This window comes from Myotis lucifugus, unplaced genomic scaffold (genome assembly GCF_000147115.1).
Source record: "Myotis lucifugus unplaced genomic scaffold, Myoluc2.0 scaffold_19, whole genome shotgun sequence".
NCBI classification, from domain to species: domain Eukaryota; kingdom Metazoa; phylum Chordata; class Mammalia; order Chiroptera; family Vespertilionidae; genus Myotis; species Myotis lucifugus.
The window spans coordinates 6,752,367-6,772,032 of NW_005871067.1; the positions used below are offsets into that span (position 1 = coordinate 6,752,367).

The 19,666-nt window shown below is 39.7% G+C and overlaps 1 pseudogene; it reads right to left on the bottom strand.

The window, feature by feature from the left end:
- LOC102424887 overlaps positions 1 to 17,604 on the bottom strand; it is a 68,937-nt pseudogene extending 51,333 nt beyond the window's left edge.
- Positions 17,605 to 19,666: the final 2,062 nt, after the last annotated feature.

A 19,666-nucleotide genomic window follows, 5' to 3' on the forward strand; every position in this document is an offset into this window, starting at 1 on the left:
TATGCAAAAGCCTCTGCACACAGCTTGGGTGGGGCAGGGTCTCAGGGAATCAACAGGGTGGAGTAAACAGCTATGGCTGCTCCTCAGTCCTACCCTAAGAGGCCCTGCTTCTCAGTGTCCCGGTAATCGCTGCAAGCACCTCTGAGAGAAAGCCGCCCTCGAGTTCCAACCGATGCCAGACAGTCCAGTTTCTCCCCGTATGAGTCTGGGTCCCCAGAGACTCGCCCGGAACTGGAGTTCAGAGCAGTCAGGAGCTTGAGACTCCCTCCCGACTGAAAAAGACAACCGTGTCCTCAGTTTCCAGCCCTTTCTACGTGCGCCGGGTCCTCAGCTGCCAGCCCTTTCCACGTGCGCCGGGTCCTCAGCTGCCAGCCCTCTCCACGTGCGCCGGGTCCTCAGCTGCCAGCCCTTTCCAGGTACGCCTCCGTACCTCTGCACTTTACTTCCGCACCTCCTCTGAGTCTCAGTGTCCTTTTCTCTTTCCTTCTAGTTGTAGAATTTCCACTCAGCCAGCCTTCCTGTGGTTCTGGATGATGTCTGTTTTGTCTTTTAGTTGTATTTTTGAAACTGTTATGTGAGGCAGCAATTTCCGGTGTTTACCTATGCCGCCATCTTGGTTTCTCCTCTGTCTTTAACATTTTAAAATCATCATCGGCATTTAAGCTTAAGGCAGAGTGGGAAATAAAGGAAGTACCATTCATGTAGAGAAACCCTTAACATGTCTGCACCACCGCTGATTCATGACTTTCCTAGACTCATCATTGTTGCTGGATCTGCCATTAATTTTAGTCTGTATGTGTAGGAGAAATGCATGTATATAATTGCAAAGTAAATATTAAGAACATGTTCCCTTTGTTATATGCTAAGGATGCTACTTCTCTCTCATTATTAGTACAGTAAACACTTTGATGCTTTGTTTGTTTGTTTTTAAAGCAGTGATCTAGCATTGACTCTCTATTCCAGAATGTCTAGAGTGTGACATGAAGCCCAAGTGTGGTACAATGTACATTAAGGTCTGTTATGGAGATCCCCTCCACTTTTTATTTTACAGTAACTCACTTGTTATCTGTTTACAAAACACCAAAACTCTTCTGCCATATCATGCTATTTCTCATGCAGAAGAGATGCTCAGTAAATATTTGTTGGAATGAATTAATGAATAAATGGGTGTTGTTCTCAGGATACTTTATTTGACAAAAGTAAAGTTTGATGCCATCTTTTACCTCTGGAATAATGTTACCTGATGGCTAGAAACTCATAGCTGTGAACTCAACTAACTCACCATTGTGATTTTTGAGTACCAGTACCGATGCCCAAATCAACCTGACTGTTACTCTATTAATAGTGATAATTTATTGACTCCTGTGCTAGTTTGCATCAGTGATGCCCGTTACGAAGATCATGTGATCTTAATGAAGCTAATAGATACTGAGACTCCAAGTTAAGCTCTGAGAAAGGACCTGAACTGGGAAGCCCTTTTAGCAAGCCCTCTCTGCGTGGTGGTCCATCCTGTACCAGAAACGCCCTGTAAACCCAGTAGGTGAGCTTTTCCTGTCTTCACTTCCACTTAATCAGATCGCAAGTGACCTTTGAGAGCCTAGTGTTCAGAAATTTGAAAAGAGTGCATGGAAAGATAAAAACACACAGTTTTGGGTACATTGCCTTTGGAAGCATTAAAATTCTCTTAAATACTGTTGTCTTTTTCTTATTGGAAATATCAAGTCTGTTTTCTATATAAACAGCCAATTTCTTTTATCTGGATGATATTGTTTTACATTCCAACCTTATGGCTTAAATATTTTATTTGTCTCAAAATAATTTTTTAAACATGGAATGCTTATTTGAAACAATCTCACTTATTTTGGAAAGGAATTGTCAGTGACCTTCCTTTCAACTGAGGAGGAAAACAAGCATACAAGTATTGATTTCCCTCTTTAATTTGAAATGTCAGTCATACATACATTCCTAGTTAAGCAAAACCTGAAATTGGGAGAGAAGTAGAAAGCTGACTTTTTGAAGTACCCATCAAATGTGGCATTTGCATGAAGGCTCTTGCCTACTAGATCACCAACTTTGGGGGGTGGGAATCAGCATCTAGAGACTAGAACAGTACTGTATTTGTTTGATATCTTCAGTGAAGGTAAATAATATCAAAGCATTAGAAGAACTATAAATAGACAAATTACAGGTGATCTATAGTTTAAAATTAGGATTATTGATTCATGGCAAAGTTACAGAGCACATGACATTTGTCTCTGTTGTCATTGGGGCCCTAAATCTCTTACCATGCCTCCATCTTGCTTCTTGTCCTCCCCACCCACTCCTCTTAGCCCATTCAATAGGGTACCCTCTCATATCTCAGCCGATTATAGCATACAGAAGAGGCTAGCAAGCTTTTTATATAAAGGCCACATAGAGCACACTGCTGTCGAGGTTCTTTCTGTCTCTATTTTGTCTGTAGTACTTCCCTGTTAGAGACTGTACTTCTCCAAATGCAGAGCCTCACCATGAATCCATCTCCTCTGCCCTCAGTTGCTTTCTGCAAGCTGCATCTTGAATAATACAGAAGGAGAGGACCTGGGAGAAGTAGGAGAATTGGATAGTCAGGACAACTGCCCCCCAGCAGAGGGGGCAGCTTGATGCCTTCCTCAGATTGCTGAACCAGGGGCCTAGATTCTGACAGCTAGATTTTCCTGTTTTCCAACAGTTTGGTGCTTTGAACCATCTATTGGGAATTTCTTCTAGATTCTGGAGTAATTTTGCTTGTTGGCCTTCATTTCCAGACAGTGATGTTAGAAATGCCATATGTCTTTCCAGCCACACTGCTGGGGAGTGGGAAGAGGAGCTAATCACATTTGAAGTGTAATTCTGGATCATAATTCCTGCTCATGCCATGCCTCCTTATACTACCCGGCCCAAACCTGAGAATAGAGGGCAGGCTTCAGAACCACACTGGCACCATATCAGGCACTTGTAGCACAGCATCTATAGAGTCACTATGTGCTTTGTCCAGATCTTGAATTCCTCAATATAGAAGTAAGTATGCAAATACAAATGGAATAATAACAATACATTTGAGATGAAGAATTAGCTAAGAAGTATTAATGTTTTGCCACAGAGATAGAATTGACTGCACTATTTGGAGAGGGTTTAAAAACTGAAGATATTTGAAAAGCAATTTTATCCTCCAAATGGGATGTGTTTGAATAAAGCCACTACTGCCTAACTTTCATCATCAGACACCTGGAAAATCCATATAGACACTGCGTATTCATAACAGATTGTGAAGAAACTGGGTCACTTGGAAGACAGTGATGGAATCCTGGACCTTGCTGAGCCACATCCTCTCACACTATTCAATGTAACTTAGAAACAACTCAACAGAAACTCAACACAAACTCAACACACTATTCAATGTAACTTAGAAACAACTGCCAAGTTTGACTATAAAGACACAAAAGGCGAGGAATACAGGCACAAAGTAAAAAGCCTTATCTAAGATCCTATGTTAGCATCAGAAATTGGACTGAACCCAGGTGAGTTGTATCCCTCTCCATTTATTCTTCCCCATTTCCACAGCATCTAAATTTGACTTGTCAATTCTGGTAAAACCCCCTCAGTAAAGACACTTTGTCTTGGGTATCTTTAGGTGCCCTTGAAGGAAGCACAGAGCCTTGGCCAGGATGACTACTTGGAGACAATACTTCCTGAGGAATGAGATCTACAGTGCATCTTCCACTCCCTTGTCTACTCATGTTCCTGTGTCTCGGCAAGATAGTGTTTTGATTATCCCTAATAATTTTTTTCACAATAGAAACTGTCAAGGTCAATTAGGTATCACTTAAGTGTTTTAATGCTTGCACAGAAATGTTATTTTTTTTCTTGCTTTCTTAGGAGAATTTCACAAGAATTCAGAGACTAAAGGATTGCAGAATTTCTGCCAAATTGTGTTTAACAATAACAATAAAAATAAATAGCATTAGTCCCAAAGTCATGCAGGAGCAGGTTCAGGCAGAGAACAAAACATAACATGTGTGAACTGGCCAACGAACATGGTTCCCACAACACTGCTTTATTGTCAGCAGTGATAAAGCCGGAGAAAGGCCTTGGCAAGTGAGCATTCATTTAGTTTTGAGCTTTGATACTATGTCGGCTATGATGTGATCTTTATTACATGGTGAGATGTGAGAGGCAGCTTGTGTATTTTTTCTTTTCTTTTTCTTTTTGTTGTTGAAAGTATCACAGATGCCCCCCCCTTTTTCCCAATTGATCTCCCTCCTCCCCACTTGTTTCTAAAAGCCACTGTCAAAGACTGACATATACTTATTTCAATGGCAACCCATGATCTGAATGCCTCATGTCATTCTGTATTTACTCGCTTTTCCATGAATAACTTACCCTGTAAAGATGACATGCCTGGACTCAGTTTAACTCATTATATCACCACAGGTTAGTGAGGGATGTCTGGGGAGGCTAGAAGAGCATTGTTGTGTCTCTAGGACAATTAACTGTTTCCATTCTTGATTTAGCTCTTACTAAATGTGACAACCAAAGCACTCAGTTTAGCGATGAAATATCCAACACACTAGTACTCCCAAGTTTGTTCTGAGGCACTTTTGTTTAAGGTCAACCACTTATAATGAATTATCTTTTACTTGGGTAGGGAATTTTACGGGTATATTTTTTAAAACGGAGAACTATAAAAATGTTTTTTCTTTTTTTTTTGTAAAAACATGCAGAACCGAGAAGCAGATTGTTCAAGTGCCATCAACAGAACTATTTCCTCAAAAATTTTTCTCTTAGAGAGTCAAAGAAGTTGCATTTTGGGGGTAAAACCCATGAAATTGGGAATGACCAATCACTCATGGGGGACAAACATGAGTGATTGGTCATTCCCAATTTCATGGGTTTTCAGTTAGATTGCATTTAACTTCAATAATTAGTTTATATCACTACACTGAGGGATTAGGAGTTAACAGGGAAAGAGAGGAAAGGAGTCATTTAGGAGAATAACTCATTTTCTAGGAAGAGGGAAGGAGCTGGGAAAGGAGGAGAGCCAGGAGTAGTTGGGAATGGATACAATTGTCCTGATCAAATTTCTACAGAAGGCAGGAAGCTCTATGCTAGTGACTAAAAGCTGGCATCTATGTTTTATCAGGTTAGAGAAGCATTTCAAAAACTCTGAGTTTAAATGTTTTCAGGTGGAACAAGCACTCCAGTACTACACATTTTAGCATTTTCATAGCATCATGCCAAGGCCCTGAGGCTCCTGAATTCAGGAAGTCAAATATACCCACATGATCTGTGTAGAGAGCTCATCATTTGATGTGGTGTTGGAGGTCCAGAGAGTAAGTAAGCTCCCCATGAAAAATGTAGAAATTGGGTGAATACAAAATAGCACATTTATGTCCAAGAATTCATTCTAAACTTCTGCAGGTCATTCAAGAGAATTAATAAGGGCATAGTTGTGTTCAATCCCATGTGGTCCAGAATGACAGGCCTGTCACAGTCAGCCACATCCTTCTATTCTCATTGTATTCCAATCAAAGTCCACCTGGTCTATGGTTCACCTTCCATCAAACCAGGTTTTTCCTCAGCTATTTTACTACCTTGTCATAAATATTTCATATAATACAAATGTATATGTTTTTAACTGATAAAATACAAGTAAATTTTCAAATAAATTTTATTTTTTATTTCCTAAACTTAATGGGCACTGGGAAAGCTTGTCAAGTGGAAATAATCATTGCCCTAGCAATTCAAGATTGTACATTTATACACACACATAATACTCACATTTATAAGAAAAGAGCCTTGGGGCAGGGACCATGTGTCTGGTTTATTTTTTAAAATCTCTAGAGTCCAATAAGCAATTTACATTTGTTGAATGAAAAAAATGAATGCATAAGTATTCTTAATGCTTAAAATCACACATTTAGTATCTTTTAGTTTATGGCTTTGGTTTACTTCTAAGAAAATTCCCATAAGAATGGTAACATTCAGCTTTTAAGATTTTTCTAGAATTTGGACAAGAAGGACAGAGTTTTGAGGGCATTAGACACTGTTGTAGGGAGTGAGAAGAAAGGGTAGAGGAGAAAAGAGTAAAGAAAGTCAATCCTACAGTTCCTGAAGAATACCTACTTCCTCTAAGAGTGACTCTTAGATAGCTGCAGCCCACCATAGACACTCCATTTAGTTTGCATGAGTGAATAATGAATGAAAATGTAAAAGAATATGCATCTCTAGCAAATCCTGATTGATTTTTCTTTCCAGAGTAATTATAGCCCTTCTGCCTAAGTCATCGAACAAAGGAAGCCTCCTTCATGTCCAGACTACCACTAAAATAAAACAACCTGCCACTTTGACTGGTTTGGAGAGGAAATAAAATCCAGCTAGGTGTTAAGGCAGGTTTGTCTGATCCACCATGCTTCAGACCCATTCCCAGCTGGGTGTGTGTACCTTCTGGGAAAGGTAATTTCTTCTTTTCTTTAACTTCTAGAGCTGATAAATGGGATGGAGAGTTGAGCCTTTATTCATTAAAATGAAAAGAAATCCACTCATTTCCTTCAAATCTATAATAATAAAAGGGTAATATGCTAATTAGACCAGACGTCTTCCAGACATCATTCTGGATATCCTTCCTGACGAAGCCAGGGCTGGAGGGAAACCAGCCCGGGTCCCAGGTGCCTGCGGGTGGCCCAAGGGAAGCCAGCCTGGGTCCTGGGTGCCTGTGGGCAGCCCGAGAGAAGCAGCCCAGGTCCCAGGTGCCTGCTGGCGGCCAGAGGAGGGAAGCCCAGGTCCCGGGTGCTGGAGGGAAGCTGGTGCCAGCAGCCGGGGGAAGGAAGGCCTACTCTTGCACGAATTTTCGTGCATCGGGCCTCTCATATTTCTAATATTAATCATGTATTATGTACAAAGCATTGTCTCATTGCACCAATCTTCTTAAGAAGGCATGTGTTGTGTTTTCTGTATGTCAACCCTCCTCCACTCATTTCACATCCTATTGTGGTCAGGCTTATTTCCTACTGCTCCATCCACAAACACTCAGGCTCTCCATCTTACCAATCCAGTGGGACACTTTTCAATCTTCTTACTTGACCTCTTAGCAACACAGCACTTGACCAGTCTCCAAATCTTCAAAAATGATTGTATTTTGCCTCCTGTGACAGTATCATCTGCTGATCTTCGACCCCTCTGATCACTCTGCATTTTTCTTTACATTCTCATTCTCGTCTTCTGGTCACTAAATATTAGAATTTCTCATGGCTCAGTCCTTGGCATTTTTTTTTATTTCTTTATATGTACTTTCTTTTGGGGGGTGGGGTGGTGAGGTGGGGAAACTAAGTACATAGTCTTGTTTCCAAAGTGGAAAAATGGGTGAATTATTTGTTATGCAAACTATCCTATATAATAAAGAGGTGATATGCAAATTAACCCTCACGCCCAGACAAGATGGCTGCCTATGACCAGGCCGGCAGGGGGGTTAGTGAGGGATGACCAAACAACTGAACAAGCAGTCTGTATGGGGCGACCAAGCCGGCAGGGGGGTTAGTGAGGGATGACCAAACAACTAAACAAGCAGTCTGTATGGGGCGACCAAGCCGGCAGGGGGGTTAGTGAGGGATGACCAAACAACTAAACAGCAGGCTGCGTGGGGTGACCAGGCTGGCAGGGGGGCAGTTGGAGGTGACCAGGCTGACAGAGGGGGGCAGTTGGGGGTGACCAGGACAGCAGGGGGACAGTAAGAGGTGACCAGGCCAGCGGAGGGGGGCAGTTAGGGGCGACCAGGCAGGTGGGGGGGGGCAGTTGGGGGTGACCAGGCCGGCGGGGGGTGGGGCAGTTAAGGGCTATTAGGCTGGCGGGGGGGGCAGTGAGGGGTGACCAGGCCAGTGGGGGAGGGCAGTTAGGGGTGAACAGGCAGTCAGGCAGGTGAATGATTAGGAGCCAGCGGTCCAGGATTGTGAGAGGGATGTCCGACTGCCGGTTTAGGCCAGGGATCGGGCCTAAACCGGCAGTCGGACATCCCCTGAGGAGTCCCGGATTGGAGAGGGTGCAGGCTGGGCTGAGGGAACCCCACCCCCCGTGCACGAATTTTTTGCACCGGGCCTCTAGTATTTAAATAAAGATGTTGTTTTCTAAATAAAGTTTTTTTCAGCTTTAATGTGAAGAAATGGGTTAGAAGATACACAAAAAGATCCAGAGAAACTAGTTAGGAGGCGATATTATAGAATAAGATGTTATGAAGATTCATGTGAAACGTTTTGCTGAGCCCAACTGGTGTGGCTCAGTGGTTGAGCATCAACACATAAGCCAGGAGGTCAAGGTTCGATTCCCACTCAAGGCACATGCTTGGGTTGCAGGCTCAATCCCTAGTAGGGGCCATGCAGGAGGCATCAAATCAATGATTCTTTGTCATCATTGATATTTCTATCATTCTCTCCCTCTCCCTTCCTCTCTCTGAAATTTAAAAAACAAACAAACAAATAAAATAAAAACAAACATAAAAATTTTTTAAAAATTTTCATAGATATATGTTTCCTCTTTCTTGGGTTTATGCCTAAAAGTTAGGTCATGTTTTAACTCTATGTTTAATACTGGTGAATTACTAAAATGTTTTTTAAAGTGACTGTACCATTGTCTGTTTCTACCAATAATGTATGATTATTCCAATTTTTCACATTTTCACCAACTCATTATCTGTTTTTTTTTTAATTATAGGCACCCAAGTGAGCATGTAGCTCATTGTGGTTTTGAATCGAAAATCACCAATGTTGATTCTCTTACATATCTTCTTTGAATGAATGCCTATATAAATCATTTCCCCATTTTTAATTAGATTATCTTTTGTTGAGTTGTAAGAATTCTTTTTCTATTCTAACTAGAAGTATTTTATCATATAGGTGATTTCCCAATATTACCTCTCATTTAAAAAAAAAATCTTTATTGTTGAAAATGTTACATATGTCCCCCTTAGCCCCCATTGAAGCCTTCTAGCCCACCCTGACCCCATGCCTCAGGCCTTCAACACCCTATTGTCTGTGTCCATGGCTTATGCATGTATGCATACAAGTTCTTTGGTTGATCATTTCCCACCCACTCACCTTCCCATACATTCCCTGTGAGAATGCACAGTCTATTCCATGCTTCTATGTCTCTGGATTCACTCCGTTCATCAGTTTATTTTGTTCATTAGATTCCACATATGAGTGAGATCATGTGATACTTATCTTTCTCTGACTGACTTATTTCACTTAGCATAATATTCTCCATGCTGTCTCAAAGGGTAAGAGATCCTTCTTTTTTACTGCTGCATAAAATTCCATGGTATTAATCTACTTGTTTACTAATGGGCACTTGGGGTGTTTCCAGATCTTAGCTATTGTAAATTATGCTGCTATGAACATAGGGGTGCATATATTCTTTCTGATTTGTGTTTTGGGTTTCATAGGATATATTCCTAGAAGTGGGATCACTGGGTCAAATGGCAATTACACACTTAATTTTTTGAGGAAACTCCATATTGTTTTCCATAGTGGCTGCACCAGTCTGCCTTCCCACCAGCAGTGTACTAGGGTTCCTTTTTCTCCACATCCTCACCAGCACTTGTCATTGTTGATTTGTTGATGGTAGCCATTCTGACAGGTGTGAGGTGATTCCTCATTGTTGTTTTAATTTGCATCTCTATGATGATCAGTGACTTTGAGCATTTTTTTATATGACACTTGGCTATCTGTATGCCCACTTTGGAGAAGTGTCTATTTAGATCATTTGCCCATTTTTTTTTTAAATTGGATTGTTTGTCTTGATCTTGTTAAGTTGTATGAGTTCCTTATATATTTTGGATATTAACCCCTTATCAGATGTATCATTGCCAAATATGTTCTCTCACACAGTGGACTCTCTTTTCATTTTGTTGATGAATTCTTTTGCTTTGCAGAAGCTTTACATTTTGATGTAGTCCCATTTGTTTATATTCTCTGTAGCTTCCTTTGACCTAGGAGATGTATCCATATTGCTAGGAGAGATGTCTGAGATTTTTTAGCTGATGGTTTCTACTAGGATTTTTAGGTTTTCACAACTTACATTTAAGTCTTTTATCCATTTTGAGTTTATTCTTGCATATGGTATAAGTTGGTGGTCTAGTTTCATTTTTTTGCATGCATCTGTCCGATTTTCCCAACACCATTTATTGAGGAGACTGTCTTGACTCCATTGTATGTTCTTGCCTCTTTTGTCAAATATTCATTGAACGTAATGGCTTGCGTTGATTTCTGGTCTCTGTTCTGTTTCATTGATCTATTTACCTGTTCTTGTGCCAGTACCAGGCTATTTTCATTATGGTTCCTTTGTAGTATAACTTGATACCTGGTATTGTGATTCCTCCAACTTTGTTCTTCTTTCTCAAGATTGTTGTGCCTATTTGGGGTCTTTTTTGGTTCCATGTAAATGTTTTAAGTATTTGTCTAGTTCTGTGAAATATATTATTATTTTAATGGGGATTGCATTGAATCTGTAGATTGCCTTGGGTAGTATGGACATTTTAATAATGTTAAGTCTACCAATCTATGAATAGTGTATATTCTTCCACTTGTTTACATTTTCCTCCATATTTTTCAATGTCCTATAGTTTTTCAAATTCAGGTCTTTTACCTCCTTGGTTAAGTTTATTCCTAGGTATCTTAATTTTCTTTGTTGCAGTGAGATTGTGTGTTTATTTTCTCTTTCTGAGAATTCATTATTGGTGTGTAAAAAAGCCATCGATTTTGGGGTTTTGATTTTGTACCCTGCTACATTGCCAAATTAATTTATTAAATCTAGTACTTTTTTGGTGCAGTCTTTAGGGTTTTCTATATACAATATCATGTCATCTGCAAATAATGAGAGTTTTACTTCCTTCTTTCCAATTTGGATGCCTTTTATCTCTTCTTGTCTGATCACTGTGACTAGGATTTCCAGTACTATGTTGAATAAGAGTGGTGAAAGCAGACATCCCTGTCTTGTTCCTGTTCTTAGGGGAAATGGTTTTAGTTTTGAGTATGATGTTCACTGTATGTTTGTCGTATATGGTCTTTATTATGTTGAGATATGCTCCCTCTATTCCCAATTTGCTGAGAGTTTTTATCAAAAATAGGTGTTGGATTTTCCTGTGTCTATTAATATGATCATGCAATTTTTGCCTTTCAATTTGTTTATGTGAAGAAGCACATTTATAGATTTGTGAATATTGTACCAGCCTTGCATCCTAGATTAATCCCTAATATATTACTGGATCCGATTTGCTAATATTTTGTTGAGGATTCTAGCATGTAAGTTCATCAGAGATATTGGCCTGTAATTCTCTTTCTTTGTAGTGTCTTCATCTGGTTTTGGAATTAGGATAATGCTGGCTTCATAAAAAAAGGTTGGAAGTGTTCCTTCCTCTTGGATTTTTGGAATAGTTTGAGGAGTAAAGGTGTTAGTTCTTCTTTGAATGTTTGGTAAAGCTCCCCTGTGAAGCAATCTGAACCAGGGCTTTTGTTTGTTGGGAGTTGTTTTTTATTACTGCTTCTAGTTAATTCATTGTTATTGGCCTATTAGATTTTCTGATTCTTCCTGATTCAGTTTTGGGAGATGGCATTTTTCTAGGATTTTGTCCAACTATACGCTTATTGGCATGTAGTTGTTTATAATATTTTCTTACAACCCTCTATATTTCTGTGGGTTCAGTTGTTACGTCTCCTCTTTCATTTCTGATTTTATTTATTTTGGTCCTCTCTCTTTGTTTCTTGATGAGTCTGGCTAATGTTTTATCAATCTTTTTATCTTTTCAAAGAGCCAGCACTTGAATTCATTGATCTTTTGTATTTTTTTTCTTTTAGTCTTTATGTCATTTATTTCTGCTCTAGTCTTTCTTATTTCCTTCCTTCTACTTACTCTGGGCTTTTATTATTCTTTTCTGTCTAATTCTTTAATTTTAGGGTTAAATAGTTTATTGCTATTTTTTCTTCTTTATTGAGGTAGGCCTGTAGTGCTATGAACTTCCCTCTCAGTACTGCTATTGCTGTGTACCAGAGACTTGGGATTGTTGTGTGTTCATTTTTCTTTGTATCCAGGAAGTTTTTGATTTCGTTCTTGAACTCATTGGTAACCCATTCATTGTTTAATAACATGCTGTTTAGCCTCCATGTGTTTGAATGTTTTGAGGTGTTCTTACTGTAGTTGATTTTTCATTTAATATCACTGTGATCTGAAAAGATGCTTGATGTGATTTCAGTCTTTTTGAACTTACAGGGACTTGTTTTGTGTCCTGACATGTTGTTTTTCTTTATGAATGATTCATGTACACTTGAGAAGAATATATATTCTGCAGCTTTGGAGGGAAATGTTCTATAAATGTCAATTAAATCCATTTCACCCAGGTGGATTTAGAGTCACTTTCCTTGTTAATTTTTTTGTCTGGAAAATCTATCCAGTAAAGTCAGCAGAGTGTTAAAGTCCCCTAGCATGACTGTACTGTTGTCGATCACTCCCTTAAAGTCCTCTAGAAGTTTTTTTTCTTTTCTTTTCTTCTTCTTCTTTTTTTTTTTTTTTGTTTAAAGTATTACATATGTCTCCTTTTCCCCTGATTGACCCCCCACCCCCACCCCGGCCACTCCGATCCCTCGGAGAAGCCCCCACCACCCCAGTGTCTGTGTCCATTGGTCATGGTAATATGCATGCATACAAGTCTTTTGGTTGATCTCTAATCGTCCCCTCCCCTGCCTTCTCTCTTAGGTTGGACAGTCTGTTCATTATTACCTTATCTCTGGATCAATTTTTGTTCATTAGTGTATGTTATTCATTATATCCCACATATGAATGACATATGTAATATTTATTTTTCTCTGACAGGCTTATTTCGTTTAGCATAATGCCCTCCAGTTCCATCCATGCTATTGAAAATGGTAAAAGTTCCATATTTTTTATAGCAGCGTAGTACAGTGGGGCCTTGACTTAAGAGTTTAATTCGTTCCGAGACCGAGCTCGTTAAGGAGCTCGTTAAGGAGCTCGTTAACTCAAATTACTCTGTCAACTCAATGCAAAAAATCGGAGGAGAGACAGCTGATATCTCAAAAAACTCGTTAGTCGGGACACTAGTAAGTCAAGGCCCCACTGTATTCCATTGTGTAGATGTACCACAGTTTTTATTCCACTAATCTGCTGATGGGCAGATAGGCTGTTTCCAAATCTTAGCTATTGTAAATTGTGCTGCTATGAACATAGGGATGCATATATCCTTTCTGATTGGTGTTTCTGGTTTTTTGGGATATATTCCTAGAAGTGGGATTACTAGGTCAAATGGCATTTCCATTTTTAACTTTTTGAGGAAACACCATACTGTTCTCCACAGTGGCTGCACCAGTCTGCATTCCCACCAGCAGTGCAAGAGGATTCATTTTTCTCCACATCCTTGCCAACACTTGTCGTTTATTGATTTGTTGATGATAGTCATTCTGACAGGTGTGAGATGGCACCTCATTGTTGTTTTCATTTACATCTCTCCGATGATTAGTGACTTTGAACATGTTTTCATGTCTCTTGGCCTTCTGTATGTGTATGTCCTCTTTCAAAAAGTGTCTATTTAGGTCCTTTGCCCATTTTTTATTGGATTATTTATCTTCCTTTTGTTAAGTTGTATGAGTTCCCTGTAAATTTTTGACCCTTATCTGAGATAGCATTGGCAAATATGTTCTCCAGTGCAGTGGACTTTCTTGTTTTGTTGATGGTTTCTTTTGCTGTGCAGAAGCTTTTTATTTTGAAGTAGCCCCATTTGTTAACTTTCTCCTTAGTTTCCATTGCTCTGAGAGCTGTATCGGTAAAGATATTGCTATGACATATGTCTGATTTTTGGCTGCCTATGGAATCTTCTAAGATTTTTATGGTTTCCTGTCTTACATTGAAGTCCTTTAACAATTTTGAGTTTACTTTTGTGTGTGGTGTAAGTTGGTCATCTGGTTTCATTTCTTTGCCTGTGTCTGACCAATTTTTCCATCACAATTTATCGAAGAGACTGTTTGACTCTATTGTATGTTCTTGCCTCCTTTGTCAAGTATTAATTGAGCATAATGGCGTCGGTCTATTTCTGGGTTTGCTGTTCTATTCCATTGGTCTATATGTCTGTTCTTGTTCCCATTCCAGGCAGTTTTGAGAACAGTGGCTTTGTAATATAGCTTTATAGCTGGTATTGTGGTCCCTCCAACATTGTTCCTCTTTCTAAAGATTGCTGCAGGGATTTGGGTTCTCTTTTTTTTTTTCCAGATGAAGTTTTGGAGAGTTTGTTCTTCTAGGTCTGTGAAATATGCCCTTGGTATTTTAATGGGGATTGCATTGTTTTTGGGTAGCATAGACATTTTAATGATGTTGATTCTACCAATCCATCAACACGGTATGTTTTACCATTTGTTTATATCTTCCTCTATCTCTTTTTTCAATGACCTGTAGTTTTTCCGAATACAGGTCTTTTATCTCCTTGGTTAAGTTTATGAACAGGTATCTTAATTTTTTAGGTGCAATCATAAATGGGATTGTTTTTTTAGTTTCTCTTTCTGTGAGTTCATTATTGGTGTATAAAAAAGCCATAGATTTCTGGGTGTTAATTTTGTATCCTGCTACATAGACTTAATACATTTATTAAGTCTAGTAGTTTTTTTATGGAGTCTTTGAGGTTTTCTATGTACAATATCATGTCATCTGTGAATAATGACAGTTTTACTTATTCTTTTCCAGTTTGGATGCCTTTTATTTCTTCTAGTTGTCTGATCGCTATGGCTAGCACTTCCAGTACTATGTCGAACAGGAATGGTGAAACTGGGCACATCTGTCTTGTTCCTGTTTTTAGGGGAAATGAGTTTAGTTTTTGCCCATTGAGTATGATATTGGCTGTAGGATTGTCATATAAGGCTTTTATTATGTTGAGGTATGATCCCTCTATTCCCACTTTGCTAAGAGTTTTTATCAAGAAAGTGTGTTGGATTTTGTCAAATGCATTTTCTGCATTGATTGACATGATTAATTAGTTTTTGTCCCTCAACCTGTTTATGCAATGTATCACATTTATTGATTTGTGGATATTATACCATCCTTACATCCCCAAAATAAATCTCACTTGGTTCTGGTGTATGATCTTTCTAATGTACTGCTGGATCCAATTTTCTAGAATTTTGTTGAGGATTTTAGCATCTATGTTCATCAAGGATATTGGCCTATAGATCTCTTTGTGGTGTCTTTATCTTATTTTGGAATTAGGGTAATGCTGTCTTCATAGAAAGTGCTTGGTAGTGTGCCTTCCTCTTGAATATTTTGGAATAATCTGAGTAGGATAGGTTTCAGTTCTTCTTTGAAGGTTTGGTAAAACTCTCCTGTGAAGCCTTCTGGCCCCGGGCTTTTGTTTGCTGGAAGAGTTTTGATTACTGCTTCAATTTCTTCTGTGGTTATCAGCCTATTCAGGTTTTTAGATTCTTGCTGATTGAGTTTTGGAAGCTTGTATTTTTCTAAGAATATGTTCATTTCATCTAGGTTGTCCAGCTTTTGGAATAGAGTTGTTCATAGTATTTTTTCATAATCCTTTGTATTTCTGTGGGGTCAGTTGTTACTTCACCTCTTTCATTTCTGATTTTGTTTATTTGGGTCCTCTCTCATTGCTTCTTGGTGAGCCTTGCTAGAGATTCATCAATCTTGTTTATCCTTTCAAATAACCAGCTCTTGGTTTTATGGTTCTTTTGTATTGTTTTTTGGTCTCTATTTCATTTATTTCTGCTCTGATCTTTATTATTTCCTTCTTTCTGCTTACTCTGGGCTTTTCTTGTTGCTCTTTTTCTAATTCTTTGAGGTGTAAGGTTAGCTAATTTGTTACCATTTTTTCTTGTTTTTTTGAGGTAGGCCTATAGAGCTTTGAACTTCCCTCGCAAGACTGCTTTCACTGTGTCCCATATATTTTGGATAGTTATGCTTTCATTGTCATTTGTTACCAGGATGAATTTTATTTCTTCTTTGATCTCTTTGGTAACCCAATCATTGTTTAATAGCAGGCTATTTCCCCTCCAAATGTGTTTTTTTTTCATTGTTGTTATTGTAGTTGATTTCTAATTTTATGCCATTGTGATCTGAGAAGTGCTTGATATGATTTCTATCTTCTTGAATTTGAAGAGACTTTGCCTGTGTGCCAATATGTGGTCTATCTTTAAAATGTCCTGTGTGCACTTGAGAAGAATGTATATTCTGTAGCTGGGGGGTGAAATATTCTTAAGATGTCAATTAATTCCATGGTATCTGGTGAGTCTTTTAGGATTGCTATTTCTTTGCTGATTTTTTGTTTAGAGGATTTATCCAGTGGTGTCAATGGGGTATAAAATCCCCTATTGTGATTGTACTGCTGTCAATCTCTCCGTTGATATCCTCGAGAAGTTTTTTTTAATGTATTTGGGTGCTCCTGAATTTGGTGGTATGTTTACCAGAGTTATATCCTCTTGTTGAATTGCTCCAGTTAGTACTATGAAGTGCCCCTCCTTATCTCTTGTCATGGCCTTCACTTTGAGGTCTAATTTGTCAGATATAAGTATTGGTACCCCAGCTTTTTTTTTTCATTACCATTTGCCTAAAAAAATTTCCATCCTTCACTAGAAGTCTGTGTGAGTCCTTTGTTCTGAGGTGGGTCTCTTGTAGACAGCAGATATATGGGTCATGTTTTCTTATCTATTCAGCTACCCTATGTCTTTTGATTGGAGCATTTAATCAGTTTATGTTTAAGGTTATTATTGGTAGGTACTTGTTTGTCATCATTTTTATACTTTATCCCTGTTTTACTTCTTCTCTTCATATTTCTTCTTTCTACAGCAGTCCCTTTAGCATTTCTTGCATTGCTGGCTTGATGGTAAGAAACTCCCTTAGTCATTTTTTTGTCTGTGAAGCTCCTGATTTCACCTTCAATTTTTATTGATATCCTTGCTGGGTATAGTAGTCTTAGATTCATTCCCTTGCTTTGCATCACTTTGTATATTTCATTCCATTCCCTTCTGGTCTGATGTGTTTCTGTTGAGAAATCAGTTGATAGTCTAATGGGAGATCCCTTATAGGTAACTTTCTGCCTCTCTCTGGCAACCTTTAAGATTCTTACTTTGTTGTTGGTGTTTGCCAATTTAATTATGAAGTGTCTTGGTATTGGTCTTTTTGGGTTCATCTTGTTTGGGACTCTGTGAGCTTCTTGGATTTGTGTGAGTTTTTTCTTCCCAATATCAGGGAAGTTTTCTGTCATTATTTCTTCAAACAGGTTTTCTATTCCTTGCTCAGTTTCCTCTCCTTCTGGCTCCCCGATTATGTGAATGTTGTTTCATTTCATGGTGTCCCAAAGTTCCCTTACACTCTCCTCCTGCTTTTTAAGTTTTTTGTTTTTTTTTTCCAGTTGCTGCACTTCTTGGGTGTTCTTCCTACCTTGTTTTCTAGCTCACTGATATGGTCTTCAGCTTCTTCTAGTCTACTGTTGATGCTTTCTATTGTGTTTATTATGGCAGCTACGTCATTTTTCATTTCGTCTTGGTAATTCTTCATTTCTACTTGATTCTTACACATGTTGTTGACTTTGTCTTCCATCCCATTCAGCGTCCTTATGACAATTACTCTAAATTCTTTCTCTGACAAATTGCTTACCAACATTCCATTTAATTCTTTTTCTGGTGATTCATCCTTTTCTTTCATATGTGGGCTGTTTCTTTGTCTTTCCATTTTTCCTCCTTTCAGGGTGTCTGGTTATGTGGCTCACTTGCTACTAAGTTGACCAAAAGGCACAAAATACAACTCAACAAGACACGACACAGAGGGAACAAAACACAAATGTATTCACAACACCAATCAACCCAAATAAAAGAGAGAAGAGAATTAGAGAAGAGAAAAGACAAAAAAATAACATTGAGAAAGGAAAAAAGGTAAGAGAGAAAAGAAAAAGAAAAAATAACTGGAAAAATATATGTATATGGGGAGAAAACTTCACAAAACCAACAAATAAATCAAAAAATTAAAACAAATCACCCAGAAAAAACGGAGGGGGGGGAGCTGAATATGAAGAGGTAAAGATTATTTCCAGAAGGAAAGGTAAAAGAATGGAATGAATGGGGGCATGGGCACGATTCAGTATAGAGGAAGTAGAAAGAGAATGAGTGTATAAGAAGAAACCTAAAAATCAAAAAAACTCAATAAAATAATAAAAAATAAATTACTTAAAAATATAATTAAAACATGAAATTACATCTAATCTAATAAAAGAGAAACATGCAAATTGACCATACCTTCGCTACGCCCCAAAGCCACGCACACCAGCCAATCAGAGCGACTATATGCAAATTAACCAACCAAGATGGCGGCCGGCAGCCACAGAGCTGGAGCAAGCAAGAGGCTTGGTTGCCCCGGCGACGGAGGAAGCCAAGCTTCCCACCTGCCCTGGCTGGCTGTGGCCTTCGCTAAAGGCAACAAAGTTTCAATTATAGAAGATAAATAAATCCCAGATACCTGCTTCCAGCAGGCCTCCACTGGGAGCTTGGGTGGCTGGGGGATGTGTCCAGCCTGCAAACAGCCATCAGCCCCTCACCCAGGCTGGCCAGGCACCCCAGCGGGGACCCCCACCCTGAAGGGGCTGTGGCCAGTCTGCAAACAGCCATCAGCCCCTCACCCAGACTGGCCACACCCTCATGGGGTGAGGGTCCCTGCTGGAGGTCTTGGCCAGCCTGCAAACAGCCATTAGCCCTTCACCCAGGCTGGCCAGGTACCCCAGCAGGGACCCATCACCCTGAAGGGGGTGTGGCCAGTTTGAAAACGGCCCTCAGCCCCTCATCCAGGCTGGCCAGGCACTCCAGCAGGACCCGCACCCTGATCCGGGACACCCTTCAGGGCAAACCAGACAGCCCCCACCCATGCACCAGGCATATAATAAAAGGGTAACATGCAAATTGACCCTAATAGCAGAATGACTGGGAATGACTGGTCACTATGACACACACTGACCACCAGGGGGCAGACGCTCAATGCAGGAGCTGCCCCCTGGTGGTCAGTGCGCTCCCACAGGGGGAGCTCTGCTTAGCCACAAGCCAGGCTGACGGCTGCCAGCACAGCAGTGATGGCGGGAGCCTCTCCCGCCTCCTCAGCAGCGCTAAGGATGTCCGACTGCAGCTTAGGCCTGGTCCCCGCTTGCAAGTGGACATGCCCTGAGGGCTCTTGGGCTGCCAGAGGGATGTCTGACTGCCATCTTAAACCCGATCCCCCAGGGAGTGGGCCTAAGCCAGAAGGTGGACATTCCCCCAAGGGGTCCCAGACTGCAAGAGGGCACAGACCGGGCTGAGGGACCCCCCCGAGTGCACAAATTTTTTTGCACCAGGCCTCTAGTATATATATATTTTCTTATATAATGTATATAAGAAAAAAAATTCCCCTTTCTTTAATGTATCTACCTATATATATATAATCATCTGTTTTTGGGAAAGGAGAATAGAGAGCCGATATGCCTTAATTTGGTGAGTAAAACTAATTAAGCTGTTAGTAGAAGAAGAGAGCAAGGAAGGAGGGAAAAACAAAAGCATAAAATAAAAACAAAAACAAACAAACAAAAAAACACACCAACATGGCGGCATAGGTAAACACCGGAAATTGCTGCCTCCCACAACAA